This window comes from Phocoena phocoena, chromosome 1, assembly GCF_963924675.1.
Source record: "Phocoena phocoena chromosome 1, mPhoPho1.1, whole genome shotgun sequence".
Taxonomy (NCBI): Eukaryota; Metazoa; Chordata; class Mammalia; order Artiodactyla; family Phocoenidae; genus Phocoena; species Phocoena phocoena.
Genome location: NC_089219.1, coordinates 112,345,132 through 112,364,223, shown reverse-complemented (window position 1 = coordinate 112,364,223; position 19,092 = coordinate 112,345,132). Strand labels below are relative to the sequence as shown.

Here is a 19,092-nt window from a genome sequence, read left to right as displayed (position 1 = left end):
TAGATTGCAGAACCTCAGGCCTCATCCTGGAACTACTGAATAGAATTTGCATTTTAACAAGTTCACTGGTGACTTGTATGCACCTTAAAGTTTGAGAAGCACCTCACTGATGGAACATACTTTGGGAAACATTGTTTTGGGAGGCTGGTGGCTAGTAGGAGAGAAGGGGGATATGGCCTAATATAGATCTGGGGCTCTAGGGCATCATGCCAGCCCCTCAGAACTGCCATCATCAAGGCTCAAGTGTAGGTCTGTGGCTACCCGCTTCCACCGCCATCCCCAAGCTGCCCTTACTGACTCCTCTCCCTTTCAAGCTTGTCCTGGATATTCATTTTCTCTGATTTCATATGTGGAGTCTGAACACTGAGGTTAAAAAACCTGGATTCTGCCCCTAAGTAGCCGTGAGACCTTGAGCAAGTCACCTCACCTCTCTGGGCCTCCGTGTCTTCATTTTAAAGTGAGGATCATTTGAGATAGAAGGTAGATATACATTTACTTGAGAGAGGTTATTTTTAGTATGCTGAGAGGCCTGGTCAAGCGTCCTGTGTAATTTACTCAGATCACCCTTCATTCATTATCATATAAAATTGTATTGTCAGGGCTTCCCTGGTGGCGCAGTGGTTGGGAGTCCGCCTGCCGATGCAGGGGACACGGGTTTGTGCCCCGGTCTGGGAAGATCCCACACGCCGCGGAGCGGCTGGGCCCGTGAGCCATGGCCGCTGAGGCTGTGCGTCTGGAGCCTGTGCTTCGCAACGGGAGAGGCCACAACAGTGAGATGTCCGCGTACCGCCAAAAAAAAAAAAAATTGTATTGTCAAATCTTCCATGTACCAGTGTCCCAGGAGAGATAAAACAAGCAAAAGGAGTCTGGAGGAGAGTTAGTCTAACAATATCTCAGGGGTTCACTGAACCTGATTTCCCACCTGTTTTGAAATGTTCTGTGTGCAGACAGTTCTTTCAGATGTTTGGCCAGCAGACACACAGTCAGATGAAGAGGCCATTCTGCTGCAGCCAGACAGGGACCCCTGCGCATGGCAGGGTCAGTCTCTGAGAGCCAGTGCCACGCTGGGAGACATTTCTCACATACAAAGCCTGAAGGACCCACGTATACCCATGTATTCAGAACCCCGTCATTACTCAGCAGCTGACATTATAACACCTGCTCTAAGTAGGACCATACCTCACCAGGCTTCATGAATCTTCTCTGGTAAGCAGACACTCTTTCTGCAATGGAGAAAGCATATGTTTGGGTTCCAACCCCAGACTCCTCATAGTTCCCTTAGCTGAGCAATATGGTGCCAGTCTGGGCCTCAGTTTTCTCATCTGCAAGCTGGGGATAATAATAGCAACTTTATAGGATTTGTTTTTGGAGTCAAATAGATAACGTACGTGAAGCGTACACTGTGATACGGAGATCTCTTGATAGCTCTTGGGAATCTTGTGACTGCCTTTTTATAATTAGAACAAACCAATTCCTACTATATGTAGACCTATGCTCTTCCTGTTTTCCTTTTTAATTGATCAAAGCTGAGTCTTCTAACAGCAATAATGATTGAATTTGCATAGCCCCTTAAGGTGTTTGAAATCTTCCACGTCCTCAGATCGACCCTGTTTGGTGTGTATCATTACCCCATTTTTCATATGTGCAAACATGGAACAAAGTACCAGCATGTGAGTTTCATTGTTTACTGAACCTGTCAGAAGTCTGAGTGATGATTTTTTATCGGATTATGAGCGTGCTTCAAAGTGTGTAGTTCGCAAAGTACTCTGTTGCACGCTCTTTGGCACTGAATGACACTCCACGGCCTCCACACTGGGGCTGGGTTGACCTGGCCTCCATCAGACCATGGGCCTCTGTCTGCGGAGATGACTGACATGCCCAGCTGAAGTCCAAGGCAAACGCACAGAGAAGCAACGAGCAAATCAAAGGTTCTCCTAAAGCTTCCCCTTCTCTTGTGAAAAGGCCCTTTGACCCAAAGGCTTCTGCTTAGATCTCACATGAGATATATTAAAACACGTGGGGTGTTATTGCCCCTGTTTTTTGGGAGCTTACCCTGTGCCAGTTCTGTGTGAGATACTTCACTGTTATCTCCGTTTGCCCTCCCAGTAGCCCTGTGGTAGAAGCACTGTGATTGTCCTCATTTTAGAGCAGAGGAAACTGATGTAAAGGAACTAGCCCGAGGTCACAGAGCCAGTAAATATGGAGCCAGAATTTGAACTTGCTTCTGACTCTGAACTTCATGTTTGTCTCACCAGCCCAGGCTGAATGCTGCACTTACAAGGAAACTGTGGCCCAGACTCTCTCCTGGTGACTTTCCCGATCTGAGCATCTCAAAGCCACTGAGACTGACACTTAAATCCCAGTCTTGCTGTTTTGCCTGCCTCTGATGTCTGTGCGTTTAACCATTTTATCACCCTGTCTTCAGGGCTGCCTTCATGTTAAATTCAAACATACCCGAGCGTAGTGGATGCTGAGGTATGCCACCCTGGGGCCCCCTCTCGGCCCAGGCTCTCACTCCCTCAGCTGGGGTTGTCGGCTGTGGCAGAATTGCCCTGGATGAAGGGAGCTGCCTCAGCTAAGATCAAGCCTCCTGCCCAGGGCAGCAAGCATCCAGTGACTTGTCAGTGTAGGAGTTGAAAGGCCCAGCCCCTTTACCTCACAGCTCTGCAGGGCCATCCTGGCTCCAGGGCTCCTGGGGGATCACGTGGCACTTCAGCCCCTCCCTCTCCCCAGTCCTATGTCCCTCAGGCCCCATGGGTGTTGATCCTGAGAGCAGCCCCAACAAGCCTCCCGCACTCAAATCGCAGCGTCCCAGTGACTCTTTCCCGGGAATCTGACCTATGGAACTGTGGAAGCGTTTATGAGTAAGTATATTCTTTCCTAATCAGGCAAAGTGCTTCTTTTAAAAAGACCAAGCAATTTCTTTTAGAATCAAGCTTACATGAGCATTGTCCTTCCCCAATGTCAAATAATCAGCAAGATTGGCAGAGACTGAGATAGGAATTATTCAACCAGAGACCAGACAGAAACTGGAGGCAGGCAGTGCTTTGGAGGACTGAAGCCTCGGACCAGGGTGGAAGGACCTGCCCTGTCCAATGTGGGCAAAATGCCGTTTTTCTCTCTCAGCCTGATCAATGACAATTCTGTCACCTGAGACAGCAGAGAGAGTAAAGGACTCACCCAAGGTCACATAGCAGCATGACAGGCTCTAGAAAAACTCCACTCTGCTGATGCCCAGAGCAGGGCTTGTTCACATTCCAGGTGGGTTTCATCAGCCCGGATGCATCTCTAGCTGTGAACACACACTTCTGAAGTTGCTATGGAAATCCCTCTTCAGCAAGACTCATTTTGAAAGACATTTCTCATATCTGGGGTTGGCTTTTATGTGACAGTAAAGGTTTTTCACATTTCCTCCTTCCAGGGAGGGAGAGGGAAGCAGTAATTACCCAGAACAGCCTGCTATGGGGAGGGCAGCGCCTGGTTGCTGGGAGGGCAGCGTCAACAGGAGGCTTGTTTTCCTTGGACCCCAGTGAAACATTACATCATGGGTTCTGAGGCCTGACAGTGTGGCACTCGCCATTCTCTGGGATTCTCCTGGCCACGTGCCCGCCTCCCACAGGCCTCCCAGAGCCCATCCGAGGAACCTCCTCATTAAACGCTGTCACACACCAAGCAGCTGAGCTGGTGGAGAGACCACTGGGGGCCCCAGGCCTAAAGGCAGCGAGGCAGGAAGGGGGCTTTCCTGGCACGCCCTGAACGGAGTCTGCCAGCTCACATGTGGCTGTTTATCTCCCTGGGAGGAGCGACAAGGCCTCCCATGACACTGACAGAGTGGGCCGAGTCTTGTGATCCAGAGCCAAGTTTTGTAAATGACCTCCTACCCTCGTGACTGGAATCCCTTTGGCCTCTTCTCTCCTGAGGCTCCAAGTTCTGCTCACAGGCTGTGTCAGTATCTCAGGCCTTCCAGCCTATCAACAGGTCTTTGGTGATGGTGTGAACTTTCATCTAAGTCTGTATATTGGCATTTTCGTGAGAAAATGGATTCTGGGGACCTGGCTGCTGGAACTGGAGAAAAACAATGAGTGACCATTCCTTCTCGCATTAAAACAGAGCCACTCCTCCCATCATAAGGAAGATAAAAAGAGGCTTCCTTCCTCCAGTCTCTTCTGCTTCTGTCCCAGACACCCAGGTCTGCACCGGCCGGAAGCTGGAAGCAAGAACAGTTCCCTCCTCCTCCCCGTCTCCTTCCCACAATCTCCTACCACCTCCGCCAGGGGCTTCAGCTCCAAGAGAGGAGCAGAGAGAAGGTCTACAGAAGGAAGCACATAGCACGGGGGTGACACAGGTGCCCAAGTAGAGCCTTTGTGTGCTGGGCGGAGCCGGGAAGAGCTCTGAGAGCAGTGGGTTCCCACCGGCCCTCTGATGTGAGGCACAACCTCCAACGTGTAACACATGCACAGTGACCCACTGGGATGACGGGAAGAAGTGATCAGAGTTTCTATTCATACTTATTTTTATCTAAGAAAATTAATCTTTGCTAATCTTAATATGCAGGTAGACTGTAATACATGTGGACAATTTATAATAAATATACATATAGCAGGGGGAGGGTGCACGCTCAAAAATTTTTTACTAGCAGGAGTCCATGACTTTAGAGGATGCAAACCACTGGTTTGGGGAATGAGAGGACTAGGACTAGTTAGTAAGGATAGGAAAGTATCCTGTCACATTGGATGAAGCCTGCTAGAACTGGAACCCTGCCCTCTAGCTGGAGAAAGGGGAAATCAGCACCCCGCTGGGCAGAGGAGCAGCCTAGGGCAATCCTGCTGCCTGGTGCCAGGTCTGGATAGATCACTCCTAATTCAAAGATGAATTCCCGGCAGGGGGTGGGTGGGGGAGACTGAGGAGGGGAGGGAAGGAGAGTCATACAGGAGGCCTTGAAGCAAATGTACAGCATTAAGAGGAAAATAATTCTGAAGATGCAGAATAACATTTAATTATGAGGAACAGAAAGCAACATTTGAAAATTCTTGGGCATCCCTTACAGGGTACGAGAAGATGTGATCTCTATGATAGAGAAGAGTGGGCAGATATGAAACGAAAATGTATCTGGTTCACATAAGCCTAGAGTTCACAGAAAATGAAAATGTTTTAGCAAAAAGAAAAGCCACATTGGGGCACTGAATTTTTTAAAATGCGGAATGTGAAGGACAAACAAATGTTCTCTCCAAATGTAGAAGACAAGAACAAAGAGATGAGAGAAGAGGGTGAATAGGACAGAATTGGAAGCTGCAGAATCAAGGCTAAATCCTAGCTCTAGAGTTATTTTGGAGGAAGAAACCAGAATGATTTGGATAAAAGCAAAATCAAGGACATACATGAAGAAAACTTTATCAGAATTGGCCTGCCAGGGGGGTGGTGGGGAGGTTAAGATTATTCAGATCAAAAGGTTTCCTGTTTTCCACTTAGAATAGGGGGAAAAATAATTTTTTTTCTGGAAAATTTTCTGAATCATAAGGTTAAACAATCCTAGAAGCACATAAGCAACACAGAGCTGACTTTTCCTCAGAACCCTAAATTCCAGGAGACATTAGGGCATTCGTGTCATTTACATGAGGAAACAAGAGGGACAAAAGTCATTCTTGGAGTCTTGTGGGCTCAGAAGGTTACAACTTACACTCTTTTGGGGAGCTTGTGTGCCCGTTGACCAAGGGATGAATCACGATTAAGATCTTAATAATGGAACTATATGAAAGAAATACAGGTAGACAGTATTGAAACCAGGTAAACATGAAATCCAGACTACATTTAAACATGATTGTAAAATGAAATTTTAATGTCAAAGAAAAAGTAGATTCTGGAAAGAGTAAATGTATGCAACCAAATAATAATTCCATAATAATGAGAGGGTTGCTAACTCTCAGATTAAAAAGTTGAGAGAAGTTGTCTAGGCAGGATTAGTAAAAGCATGATAAATTCATCATCTTAAGTAGAAGAGAATTTCTAAAGCCTTATCTCTCAATTTTAATAATTAGAGAAATATAGTTTAAATCATTTTTTAAAGCTAAAGGTAACCACAGGTAGAATTTTATAAGTATAATAATGATAACGATAGCATCAGCCAGGTGTTATTTCACTTAATCCAGACCACAGCTCTGTGAGGTACAGGGACTATGATTATCTCCATCCTACACGTGAGGTAATGGAGGCCCAGGGAGGTTACAGTTAACGCAATGTGCCTTGGGTCATGGAGCCAGGGGTCAGCAGACCCAGGACCCCCAAACCCCGTGCCTGAGAGCCTTGCTTTTCCCTACCTTGAGAATGTGCATTTTCCACATTCCTGGATGAGACACACAAACATCATCAGAGACAGAAAAATAAAGGAAGCAAGAAGGAAGAATTTAAAAACAGAAAGCCTGAAACAAGATGAGAGGAAACCAAACTTAAAATTTATAACAATCAACATAATTGAATTTACCTCCCAATTAGAAGACAATGTCCCTTACTTAGATAGGATTTAAAAGCAAAATTTAATTTTACGCTGTTTACAAAAGAGGTACCTAAAACGGAAGAACCCAGAAAAATAAGTGAATAGCAAAGATTTATTAGTTAAGTACAAACCAAAGGGCAATTGAGTAGAAATCCTCATTTTAAACCAAGTTGAATTCAAAGCCAAAACCATTAAATGGTCCAAAGGAACCATTTAATATGGATAAAAATATTATACACAGGAAAACTGTGAACTTTTATGCAAAAATAAATAAGGAGATAGACGATCTGAGTTTTTAATGTTTTAATTGACTGATAAATTTTGAACTTTGTAGCCTATAAACAAATAATACATTTTCTTTTTAAGCATCCATCGACATTTACAAAAATTGATCAACTTCTTGGCCACACGTTTCAAAACAACAGAAAAAAATTTCAGGCGTATTCTCTAACAACAAGGCCATAAACTTCAATTAAAAGGAAACTTTTGGGGGGGGAGCTTTTAAAGCAGTCTCCTCAATTACAACTTGGTCAAAAGAGAATTATTCAAAACTACCATTGAAGACTATTTGAAAAATTACAACAACCCTATATATTAAAACTCAGGGGCTTCCCTTCCCTGGTGGCGCAGTGGTTGGGAGTCCGCCTGCCGGTGCGGGTGACACGGGTTCGTGCCCCGGTCCGGGAGGATCCCACATGCCGCGGAGTGGCTGGGCCCGTGAGCTATGGACGCTGGGCCTGCGCGTCCGGAGCCTGTGCTCCGCAGCAGGAGAGGCCACGGCGGTGAGAGGCCCGTCTACCGCAAACAAACAAACAAACAAAAACTCAGATGTGACCAAAGTTGTTCTCAGATGAAAAATATCCTTAAGATTTTTCATTTAAAATAAAAAGCATGAATTCATTAGAAGAACAGAACAAGCCTCAGAACAAATTAGCTTTATAACAAAGACAGGAATTAATGAATTTAAAAAAAGAAAAACAGAATTTGTGAATCCAAAAGATACCAATTTCTAATAAATCTAATCAAGAAAAAAAGAAAACACAAACAAAATTAGAAATTTGAAGGTGGAAACCTACTGATTCTAAGGATTTTTTTTTTTTTTTTTTGCGGTACACGGGCCTCACTTTTGTGGCCTCTCCCGTTGCGGAGCACAGGCTCCGGACGTGCAGGCTCAGCGGCCATGGCTCACGGGCCTAGCCGCTCCGCGGCACGTGGGATCTTCCCAGACCGGGGCACGAACCCATGTCCCCTGCATCGGCAGGCGGACTCTCAACCACTGCGCCACCAGGAAGCCCCTGAGGATGTTTTAATAAATAAAAGAGAATAGCTTAACTTCTTTTGAAAGAGAAGACCTTTGAGGGGGACTTTATCCGCTAGATATTAAAATGTGTTACAAAACTAAGGTAATTAAGTCCCTGTGGCATTACTGAAAAATCAGTAATGACAGATCAATGAAACCTAATGGAAACTCCGGAAATAAATCCTAGTATGTGAGAACCCAATACTTGAGGAAAAAACCAATTAGGAAGGAATAGATTATTCTATAAATGTTAATGGGAAGATTGGATACTTGGATGAAAAATCAAATTAGAACCCCACCTCTCACCAGCCACCAAAATAAATTCCAGGTGGATTAAAGAGTCAGATGTAAAAGAAGAAACCACGAACAAGCTCCAGAAAACAAAGTAAATATTTAATCAGTCCTGAGATGGGAGAGACTTGTTAAGCATATAATCTTAGAAGACAAGAAATGTGAAGGAAAAGACTGGTATATCTGATTATATTATACATACAGTTTTGGATTTCTGTCCTTCAAAAAATATAAATTTATTTTAAAAAGCAAATGTTACACTAGGAGAAATATTTGCAGCAAACATGAGAAGAGGTAAATATCCCTATTGTACAAAGCAGTCTTAGTTACCAATCAGAAAAACTCATCTCCTCAGTAAAAAAAAAAAAAAAAAAAAGGCTAAAAATAAAAACAGACAACCACAAAGGAAGAAATACAAATAACCAATAAAATGAAAAACACAGCCTCTCAACTCAAAGAACTACAAATTAAAGCTACAAGGAGAATTGCTTCTTCTCCTCCAGAATTGACAAAAATTTAAATAAATATAATTCAACGCTGAAGAAAGTTGTTATTGTTTGTGGTGGGGTGGATGGGTTGTGTCTCTCATACTGATGGCAAGAAGGAAAATTAGCACCATTTTTCTGGAAAACAATTAAATAGTGTGTCAGGGGAGCCTTTACAAGTTCATAAATTTAACCCAGGAATTCACTTTCTAGGAAGCTATTCTAATGGAATAATCAATTTTGTCAAGATTCTTCGGCATGATGCGTTCTACAACAGTGGAGAATCAGAAACGAAGCAAATGTCCAGGGTTTAAACAGTTAAATAAATCATAGCACATCAATATGATGGGTAGTTAGGCAACAATTTTAAAAAAATCATCCTTCAAAGACTATAATAATGTAGGAAAATAGTCGTGATGTGATATTTTTTAAAAGAGCACACAAAGGTATTATATAGGATGTTACCAATTAAAAAGACATAGATGTATAACAAGCATAGAAAATGCTTGGGAAATACATCTATTGTTTTCTGTGGGATGTTACTTGTGATTTTTTTCATTACATTTTATTGTATTTTCAGTGAGAATGCATGGCAATATGTGTGTGTGTGTGTGTGTGTGTGTGTTTTACTGTAAAGAGGGAGCATTTTGTTTTTTCTCCCTCCACAAAGCCCCTCTTCTCATCTTGCACAGGAACTCATATTTTATATCAACAGGGCTTGGAATGTGAAGTTGAACGGCTCACTCAGTTTTTACATGTAATTTCCTCAGAAAAGCTCAATAAAAGTTCCTTCCTAAAGGGTTCCCCTTCAGACTTAGCTGCCAGTGGCCTTAGTGGACAAGGTAGGGGGATGACGTGAGCCTAGGCTGGGGTCCTCTCTCCTCGGGCGGGGTGCCACTTACAGCCCCTCTGTGGCCGGAGGATGATTATGGGAGGACCTAGAACCAGTGTCCAGGCAGGTGGAGTTGTGCAGGTGAGGTGTGGTCCGAGGCAGGGCTGCATTAACTCTCTAGCACCGGCTCTAGGCGGGCAAGGCTCTGGGGTCCCAGCAATGACGCGGAAGGCCCCGTCCGATAGGGAGAAACAGCCAGCGGGTAGGTGGTTCCCGCAAGGCCAAGGCTTTTGGGAGCAGGCTGGTACGGGGGGCGGGGCCGAGGCTCGCTCCGCCAGGGGGCGCGGGGCGGGCGAGGGAACGCGAACAGGTGGGGGCCGGTGGGCGGGGTCTCACGGGAAGGGGCGGGCCGCGGGGGAGGAGCCAGTCGGCCAGCTCCTGGCGCCGCCAGAGTTGAGGTTTAACCCTGCTGTGGCGCCGGCGCCCAGGGCAACAAGAATAACCTTCTGGACTGGGTCCTCTGCCCCAAGGTTGCCTCTCGTTCCTGCTTCTAGTAGCGTCCCGTTTTTATTTCATGTGCATGTTTTACATTTTTCCCCATCCTTACTACCTCAGCCCACTTGCTCTTTCTCTGTTATTTTTGATTCAACAATTCTTTCCTTTCTTACTGGCAGTATGTTTGTGCTCTTTGACAATTACGCACGGAAGTCGTTAATTTGTGACTGGTTTCTTGGTACTTTTATTTATATTAAATAATATATTATTCACAAATTATAAGTAATGAATGACACTTCTTAGAAAGGAGAATCAAGAAATGAGGAAATTGCCCATAAGATTAGTTTGGGACAGTGTGGGTGCAAAGTGAACTCCACTGCACTGAGAAACCATTCCATTTTTCCAGTCGAGTCAATCCCCAAATTACTCCAACTTGTGTTACACTAAACACTAGGTTTCCATAAACTCTCTCTGCTGTGAGGTGGCCAGTGCCTTTTTGCCTCCAGGATTTTTGCCTTAGGTAGACCCAGCTAAGGACAGGGCTCTTTCTCCAGCTGGGAAGGATCATTCAACCTTTCTCAACTGAGATCTGAGAATTAAGCCCTACAGAAGTGGGCTGGAATGACCATCTTCCTGATTCCACCAAGGATGGTACACAGCTAGTACCACCCTTGATGTATAAGGGGGAAGTTGCTTGTTTCTTATCATGGATGCCTAAGGGCACCCAGGCTTGAGTCTCATCCCCAGGACCAGTTGCAAAAGGCTGTACCACTGGGAGGAGACAATGCCAAAAATCTTACAAGGGTGGGAATCCTTGGAGGGAGCCAAGGTGAGGAAAAGGGAGGGTTTCCTGTAAGCCACGTCAGCCACATCTATTTGTGGGCTGACATTAGTCAAGACAGGAAATCGATGTTCTGTCAACTTTTCCATTTTTCAACTTTGGGGTGGTTTTGTTTGCCCCTGGTGATCCCTTGGTGCCCTGCATCTCAATGCAGGCACCCACCAGCAAGGGACTGGACCCTCACCCCACAGGCCTTCTCCATGTGTTTGGTGGCCTGGGACACGTCATGTGTGCCCTCCTTGCCATTCTGTGCTTTCCACCTCCCTCCACTGCGGGCATGGCCGCTGCCGCCCAAGCTTATGGGGAGCTCTGTATTCCCGCTCTCATAGCATATCTGCTAGGGGATTTTTTTCGTGAGATTTTCTCCTTCCATTTAATACAGGCTCCTCCGTCCCCTGAGGCTTGGCCCCAGTCCCTCAGAGGCTGAGCTGGGAGGGAATATGGGTGAGATATGCTATATACTGCAAATGGAACCTCACTGAGCATCCCCAGCCCTACCCCACCTCCACCTCCCACCCCACCTGGATGTCTACTTCCCGGCTCTGTGCACTGCCCAAGAGTTTCCCTGGCAACCACATCCCCTGGTGGCCTGGGAACAGTGGCCCTGGGAACCCACCAACCTACCACACCAGGTCATTTTGTTTTCCCAAGAGGCTCATAGGAGCTGCCTGCCAACAAAACCCCCTGCGGGCTGGCCCAGACAGGCCCAGACACGCTAAGAAGGGCCAGATGAGCTCAACACCCCTACAATAGAGGGGGCACAGAGCCTACTGAGTAAAACTCCTTTTGAAAGTGTTAAATATGTTGCAGCTGAGCCAATACATGCAGTGACACAGCACGCAGAGGCTGGATACAGCCTGAACTCAGGGTTAAGAGACCATGTGGCTCCTGGTTCCACCATTTACCTTGGACATCGTACACATACTTAATCTCGCCAGAGTCATGCAGCCTCTACTGACCATGCTCTGGGACAGGGAACTCATCATTTTAAAAGACCATTCAATCCATCTGCAGACAGCTCTGACCTAGAAATATCTTCCTAATATTGGTTAAAGTTAAACTCCTCATAGTTTCTCACTTGAGTCCTAACTGTTTTCTGTATCCACACAAAAATTCAAGCAACATAGGCTGGTGGTTAAACCATTGCCATCTAGGCGGATATGGGCTTGGGGTCTTGCTCAAGCTCTTACAGCCGTGACCTTGGGCAAGCTAGCCTTAGGACATCTGGGAAGTGGGATAATTCACAAAAAGCGCTTAGCACAGGGCAAAGCATTTAGCACATGCTGAGCTCCCAGTGAAGCAGGCTGATCTTCCCTCTTCCGCTGAAGGCCCCCTAAACGTTTGAGAATTCAGGTTTCATCTTCTTCAATCTAATGGTCTCTGATCCTTCAGCAAGTCCTCACAGGACTCAGTTCCCATCAGACTCCACTCTCTTTCTCATCTTCCTCTTTGGTCATCAGTGTCCCCACAAATTGGAGGCCCCAGACTGAACACAGTGCCCCAGAGATTAGGCAACCTCCCATTTTCTCGGCATTATTCTACTTTTAGTGCAGCTTGAGAGTGGCCCATGGGAAGAGCAAGCATCTCTCAAAAGAGGCATAATGACCTGGGAATTAGGGAGTGAGACCCAGGGCACATCTCTGTTTAGGTTTGGCACTTTTGACAGTCCCAACCTACAGCCCCCTATGCTGTTGTTAATATTTCCTCAGTACAACTGCACAGACCCTGCTTAGCCTGCGCCCTATGACCAGCACCCACACCCCACTTAGCCTGCCACCTGACAGAGCCACAGCTGAATTTAGGCCAAAGGGTTTTTGTTTTGTTTTGTTTTTGTTTTATTTTGCGGTACGCGGGCCTCTCACTGCTGTGGCCTCTCCCGTTGCAGAGCACAGGCTCCGGACGCGCAGGCTCAGCGGCCATGGCTCAGGGGCCCAGCCGCTCCGCGGCATGTGGGATCCTCCTGGACCGGGGCACGAACCCGTGTCCCCTGCATCGGCAGGCGGACTCTCAACCACTGCACCACCAGGGAAGCCCTAGGCCAAAGGATTTTAAGTCAAGTGGGGAACTAGTTAGGACTCTAAGTGTCAAGAGGCTCATGTCCTGCTTCCAGCTTTAGCAAGGGGCTCTGGATCTGGCCTGGGAGCCCATTTCTCCGCCTTAGTTTTCCCGCTGATAAAAGCAGTGATTTTTCAGGTCCTTGCAGATCTTTAAACAGGGATTGCCCCGGTGTTGAGCTCACTCCCTCCACCCTCTGCTCTCTGGACCCATCTCATGCTGGTCTTCCCCATCCCCTTCTTTTCTCCATCAGAACTGCTTCCTAAAGGACATTCTCCACCCTTTGACATCTCTCTATCATGCTTGCCCCCAGAGAATGCATCCAGTCTCACAAGAGTGCATCCTCACCTCCGAAGTCTAAACGTTGAGTCAAGACTTTCCCCTGAGATGTAATGCTCAATTCCGAATGGCTTGCTAAGTAGGAATAATGTTAATAGTTGTTGAGCCCTACTATTCACTAGGCACTATGTTAGCCATTAAATATACCTTAGTAAAACACACGTGATTTTTTTCCCCTCATGAGGCTTATAGTCTACCAGGGAAGACCATGTAGACCAATAACAGCTCAAGACACAAGGAGGTGCTTTCAAATCTATGGTATATAGTGTTGAAGGTGTTAAAAGAAACAAGGTTGCAATGATTTTTTTTTTTTTTTTTTTTTTTTTTAAGTAATGGGGTTGGAGAGGAATCCTACTCGGCTTGGACCTGCTTGGAAGGTCTCTCCAGAGAGGTTATGTTTCAGCTGAGACCTGAAGGATGGGAAGGAATGAGTCATTTACAGACCAAGGGGATGAGCTCTCCAAGAAGAGGGAACAGAACATACAAAGGCCCTGAGCTGGCGAAGAGCATGGGGTGTGGGGTAGCTGGAAGGAGGGCAGTGTGGACAGGGACGGGGCTGTGGCAGAGCCTGAGCTGCAGAGGGGGCTCCGGGGACTGTGTTAAGGGATTGAAGGCAAGTGCAGTGGGAGGCCTCTGAAAGCTTCAAGTCAGAGAGTAATACAACCCCATTCATTCTAAGAATATCACTCTGGCAACTTTGTGGAGAATAAATCGGAAGTGGGCAAGGAAACTACTAGGAGGATGAGTTAGGAGGCCATTGCACAGGCCAGGGCAAAGGACATGGTAACTTAGAAGGGTGGTGGTGGCAGTGTAGGGTTCTTGGATACCTCCTTATGTAGGAGGCCAAGACTGAATGTCCCATGTATCAAGTCTCTGTTCAAACTCATCATGCTGCCCCTCATTTCTCTCTGCTTCTCTGTTTTTGTCTTCTTTTTCTCAGGAACTTTTCCAGTTAGTATTAGTTTTTGGCTGCAAGTGACAGGAAACCCAAAATAACTGCAGCTTAAGCAAAATAGAAGTTTCTTTGTTATGCAAAAGAAGACTGGAAAAGGGTCACTCCAGAGCAGTTATGGTGCTCCATGGCATTAGGAACCCAGGCTTCTTCTGCCTTGTTGCCCTGCTGGCCTTGGTACATGGCTTCTTCCTCATAGTTCAAGAAGGCTGCCAGAGTTCCAGCCATCCCATCTACCTTCTAGCCAGCAAGAGGGAGGAAGGGACAAAGTAAGGTGTGCTCTTTCTCTCTAAAGACATTTGCCAGAAGTGACACACGTCATTTCCATTCACGTTCATTGGTCGTTCACATGGCTGGAAAAATGTAGTCTTTATTATTGGCAGCCATTGCTCATTCCTGAGCTCTTTTACAGTGAAGGAAGGAGGAAGGACTATTGGGCCATAACTATCTCATAGGCTCATAACCATTCACTATCTTTGTGCCTATGCCCACCCCCATTCACCCCTTTATTCAGGCCTCAAGCCCTAGGGTTTTTATGCTATAATGTCTCTCAAACTCACCTCTTCCTGCTACCTCACTGACACAGATCCCTGTCATCTTACACTGGACTATAGAAGTAACTTCTCTGGCCTCAAATTATACTACCACTAGATACATTCTATTACCCCTAAAAAACATGCAATTGCTCCCTTTAGAAGATTAAGTCCATATTCCTTGCTTTAGTGTCCAAGGCCTTCTACAGTCAACTCATGATAAAACCCATTTGGTTCAATTTCAGTAATACTAGCAATGATTGTAATAACACCTCACATTTCTATGTGAGGTTCTATTGCCTACAAAATTGAGAGCAGTGACATCTGAAGTCGGAAAACCCTGGCTCACAGCCTAGCTTAAAAGTTCACCAGCTACATGACCTTGGGCAAATCACTTACCCTCTATTAAATAAGACAAGTGCCTATGACTGTAGCTGGTTCTTGGGGAACACTGGATCCTTTCCTGAGCCTCATTCCTCTGATCCGTAGGTTGGAAATATAAGCCTGTCTTACTTATTTCCTAGGTGAGTATGAAATTCAAATAAGAGAGGGAACGAAAAGCTGGGGAAAACATAAAATCCAGGACTTAATCTCTTCTGCTTCTCACAATGGCCCTAAGAAGTGAGCAGGCAGAATAGAGTCCAGACCCCCCTATTTAGTGGATTAGGACATAGCGACTCAACGAGACTCGGTGATTTGTCCTGTCCCCTGACTCATAGGGCAGTAGAGGCCTGGGACCCCGGGACTCTGACTGCCTGCTATAGGGCCCTTGGGATATTTGTTAAATTAGGGAGTTGTCTTATGTGACTGTGTTGGGGCCAAAGGAGAAAGAGCAAAATGTGCAAAGCGAATTTAGTTTTTCTTTCAGTTGGCGCTCTGAGGCCAATTTATAATTTGTTTGAGGGCATGCTATCTGGTACCTAGATGGAAATTGCGATTGGTGCTGTAGAAAAACAGCAATTTTTAGTGGGAAGCCACTTCCTGTTAGTGGGTACAGGTAGAAACGGCCCATCATCCTCAAATGCCATGACGTTAGTTTTCGGGGGGGCCGGGGCAGGCGGGGTTGGAGACTGGCTAGGCATTTTCTGAGAAAGTATATGTCAAAATTAATAAAGTAAACAGCTGTATTGTCAAACTTAAAGAGTTAAGTAAATGTGAATACAGTTAACTGGGTAGTAGCTTTGTAATTATTTCGTCAAGTTTAGCATATGAAATTGCTCTCACTTAGTTACCAACATTCTTAATTTGTTTTGTTCTTGTTTATAATTTAAACTGTGGATTTTATTTAGGGAGTAAATGTGTCTTGAGGCTTTTCATTATTTCAGAAATTAGACTATACCCTCCTGAGGTTGCCAGACTGTTGCTGCGGCCAAATTAGGCAAAGCTGGAGGGCTGGTGAGACTGAGCCAGGGTCTCAGAAGCCTAGTTAAGGATGACCTCAAGCCTGAGGCAGGAGAAAGAGAGCCGTCATTTGTTAAGTACTGGTTTCTTGCATTCATCATCCCATTTAACCCTCACAAGAATCTTTTGTGATGTTATCTCCATTTCACTGATGGAAAAACTGAAGCCAAGGGCAGTGGGGTAGCTCACTCACCATTGTGTGAGGTTGCTTGTTAATTGCCTCTCCCCCAGCAGATGGTAAGTTTGTAAGAGAATGTTTTCTAGAATGCCCAGCACTTGTAGGAGGTTAGGCATTATTTTTGAATAAGTCAGGAACACTGTCTTCTTGTTCACAGCTTTTCAGTCTATGCACTTTCTCCTCTGGGGCCCGCACTCTGTGGGGTGGGCAGGGCAGGAGTAATTTTCCCATTTCAGAAACTAGGGAATGGAGGCTTTGAGAGTTATGTGAGGCAGAATCTCACTGCTGGCCCAGAGATCCTGCCTGGAGAGGGAGGGTCCTCCACCTGTGACACTCCCGTGCCGGGCTCCCGGCACCTCCCTCTGAGGTCCCCTTGGCAGCCAGGGAGCCTTCCAGCCTGGGCATCTCCTGGGCCTGGCTCTCCCAGATCTACTCAGTGCTTGAGATTCCAGAGCCCAAGGTCACTTAAGCTAACAAGTGAATCATCCTGTATTTGAGCAAGGGGGTGATGATGATGGCTGTGGAGATGTTTGTTTTAGGGAATAATTGTTATTTCCTGGAAAGTCTGGGGAAAATCGTGCCATTGCTTGAGGGTGTTTAATAAAATCACTCATCCAAGTAAAAGCCGATAGATGAGTGTTTGCCTAAGGAATCATCATCAGTATCATTACCATCCTCCTCCTTATCAACAACCTCAACTCTAATCATGACAGATTTGACCAAAAATAAAATAAAGGAGGCCTTTCAAGGACTTGACCTGCGGAGGGCTCTCCTCCACGTCACCTTCTCTCTCTCTGTCTCCCTCATTTCAGTGAGTCAGTTTTTCCTCCCCATCTGTTTGCTGTTTGGTACTTTATACGACTGTCTGGGCTCTTTCGTTTTGCTTCTGCAATTGCTCAGCTCCGACGTGTTCCCTCCTGACGCTTCTCCCTTGTTCTGGCAGAGGCTCCTCTCATCTGCTGGTTTCCAGCCCTATGAAGTGTCAGAGGTGGGTTGTAGTTTTCAGGAAGCATTTTGTTGCCTGGCAACATGTCACAAGCATCTTCTGTGATGGCTGCATCCTGGAAAACAGAGCCAGGGCTGGAGTACTGGGATGGAGGAGGCTCCAGGGGCCTCTCCAGGCTGGCTGGGGAGGAAGAGGGGGAGAGAGACAGGCAGGCAGACTCAGGTGACTCCGAGGGTAGCCATTCTGACTCTTGTATAACAGCTGGGGCACTAACTCACCCTCTCCTGTTCTGTTTCAGGAATCACAGGTGTTCAGTGGTCAAAAGTCTTGGTTAGGAGCCGTCAGAGGTTCTATGTAACTTGGTGGCCACCTGCTACAGCTGCCCAAGGGGTGGCTGGCTGGCTCTGGGTGGAGGCTGCTAGGTGGTTTCCACTTGAGCGGAACTCTTCATCTTGTTCCCCATGCGATGTAAAAGGCCTCCTGTCTGTGAAGATGACTGGCTTCTGTGTCTGCAGTCAGCCCAGCCAAACGCTTCCCAGAGACCGGGTGGAGGTTGAGTGAGGGTGTGTATGTGTGGGTGGTGGTAGAGTGTCATCACAGAAACACCTACCTAAGAACTGGAAAACTCCTCACATTTTACATGAAGAAACCAAGGTCCAGAGAGGGGAAGCGACTTGTCCAGAGTCACACAAGTTGGAGAGAATCTAAGCTCCCTGTTGAGGGTCTTTCTCCTGGGACTGACCATCCCAGGCTGACATGACTGGTGCTGGTAGAGTAGGAAGAGGCAGCACAGTGATGAGAAGTACGATGGACTTGGGCCCAGCATGCTCCTCTCTGGCCTCCATTTCTTCGCCTGAAAAGAAAGAGGTTTGTCTGGCTAAAGGTAGCCCCAAGACTCAGTGACTCCCAGAGACAAAGCCTACTCAACAGGCAAAGCACCTCCTGTCCAGGTCTTTGATGGTATGTCCATGGCTGTTCTCTCCCCTCCCTAGAAAAGCCCAGAGGCTGGGGAGTCCTAGGCCTCTGGTTAATGCTCCTTAGGAGAACGCCATTCTGCAGGCAAAACCCCTCAGCACAGCCACACTGTGTTCATAAGGACACTCGTCACCGTCAGGTCAATTTAGGGCAAGTCTCTCTGGGAATCTGTGTCTTTCCAAATATGGCCCCTTAAAGCATCAAACGTGCTCCCAGGGTATTTCTTCCATCCTGTTTCTGTTTGTTCTTGGTCACTGACCACTCGCCTACCTGGCCAGCTCTCCGTCCTGTTTGGGGGGTTATAGTTGCATGGGGCTGGGGTCCAGGCCCCCTCATTTCTCAGAGGAGCAGACGGAGCTCATGAGGAGACCGCTGATGTGCAGGGGATTTTATACCATCCTCTTCGTGTCCTGAAAGTGAGAAGAAACGTCCAGATGGGTCACATATCCTGTGTCTTGCTCCTTCTCTTTCCCCAGCAAGAATCTCTCAGTTCAAGAGGCAGAGAAAAGGAGTTTGGATGCTGCAGGCTGTCTTTCCCCAGCTGCATCCCTTCATTCTGCTCCTGGGCCCACAGAGATGAGCAGGGAGGCCCCAGCACACGAGCCTTTCCTTCCAGCTGCTGCTCTTATAGATCTTGGGGCATGCCAGCTGCGGAGATTTAGAAGTTCCTCTAGCAAGAAACCCCCTCTTGGAGGGGTGCAGGTGCTGGGTGTCTCCATTCCCTTCTCCACACAGTCCTGAGCTTCAGAATTAGCTTTCTTTCTGATGTGTTCCAGGACCTTCCAGTTAATCATATAAGCCAAGGTCTGGGTGGTTTGGCTGTGGGACAGGCGAGCCTGGACCAGCCCCTGAGACCCTGCCCGAGACTTTGTCACTCTTCAAGTGGCCAAAGTCCACCCCCAGAAATCCAAGGAAGTGTGCCATCTGGACGCCCAGGCATGTGGAAAGAGGTTAGAGGTTAGAGGCAACTGCCCTCCAC

At 46.7% G+C, this 19,092-nt stretch overlaps 1 protein-coding gene across 2 annotated transcripts in view; it reads left to right on the top strand.

The window, feature by feature from the left end:
- Positions 1 to 19,092, top strand: part of KCNN3 (potassium calcium-activated channel subfamily N member 3) — a 173,057-nt gene that overhangs the window by 114,510 nt on the left and 39,455 nt on the right. The window lies entirely within an intron of this gene.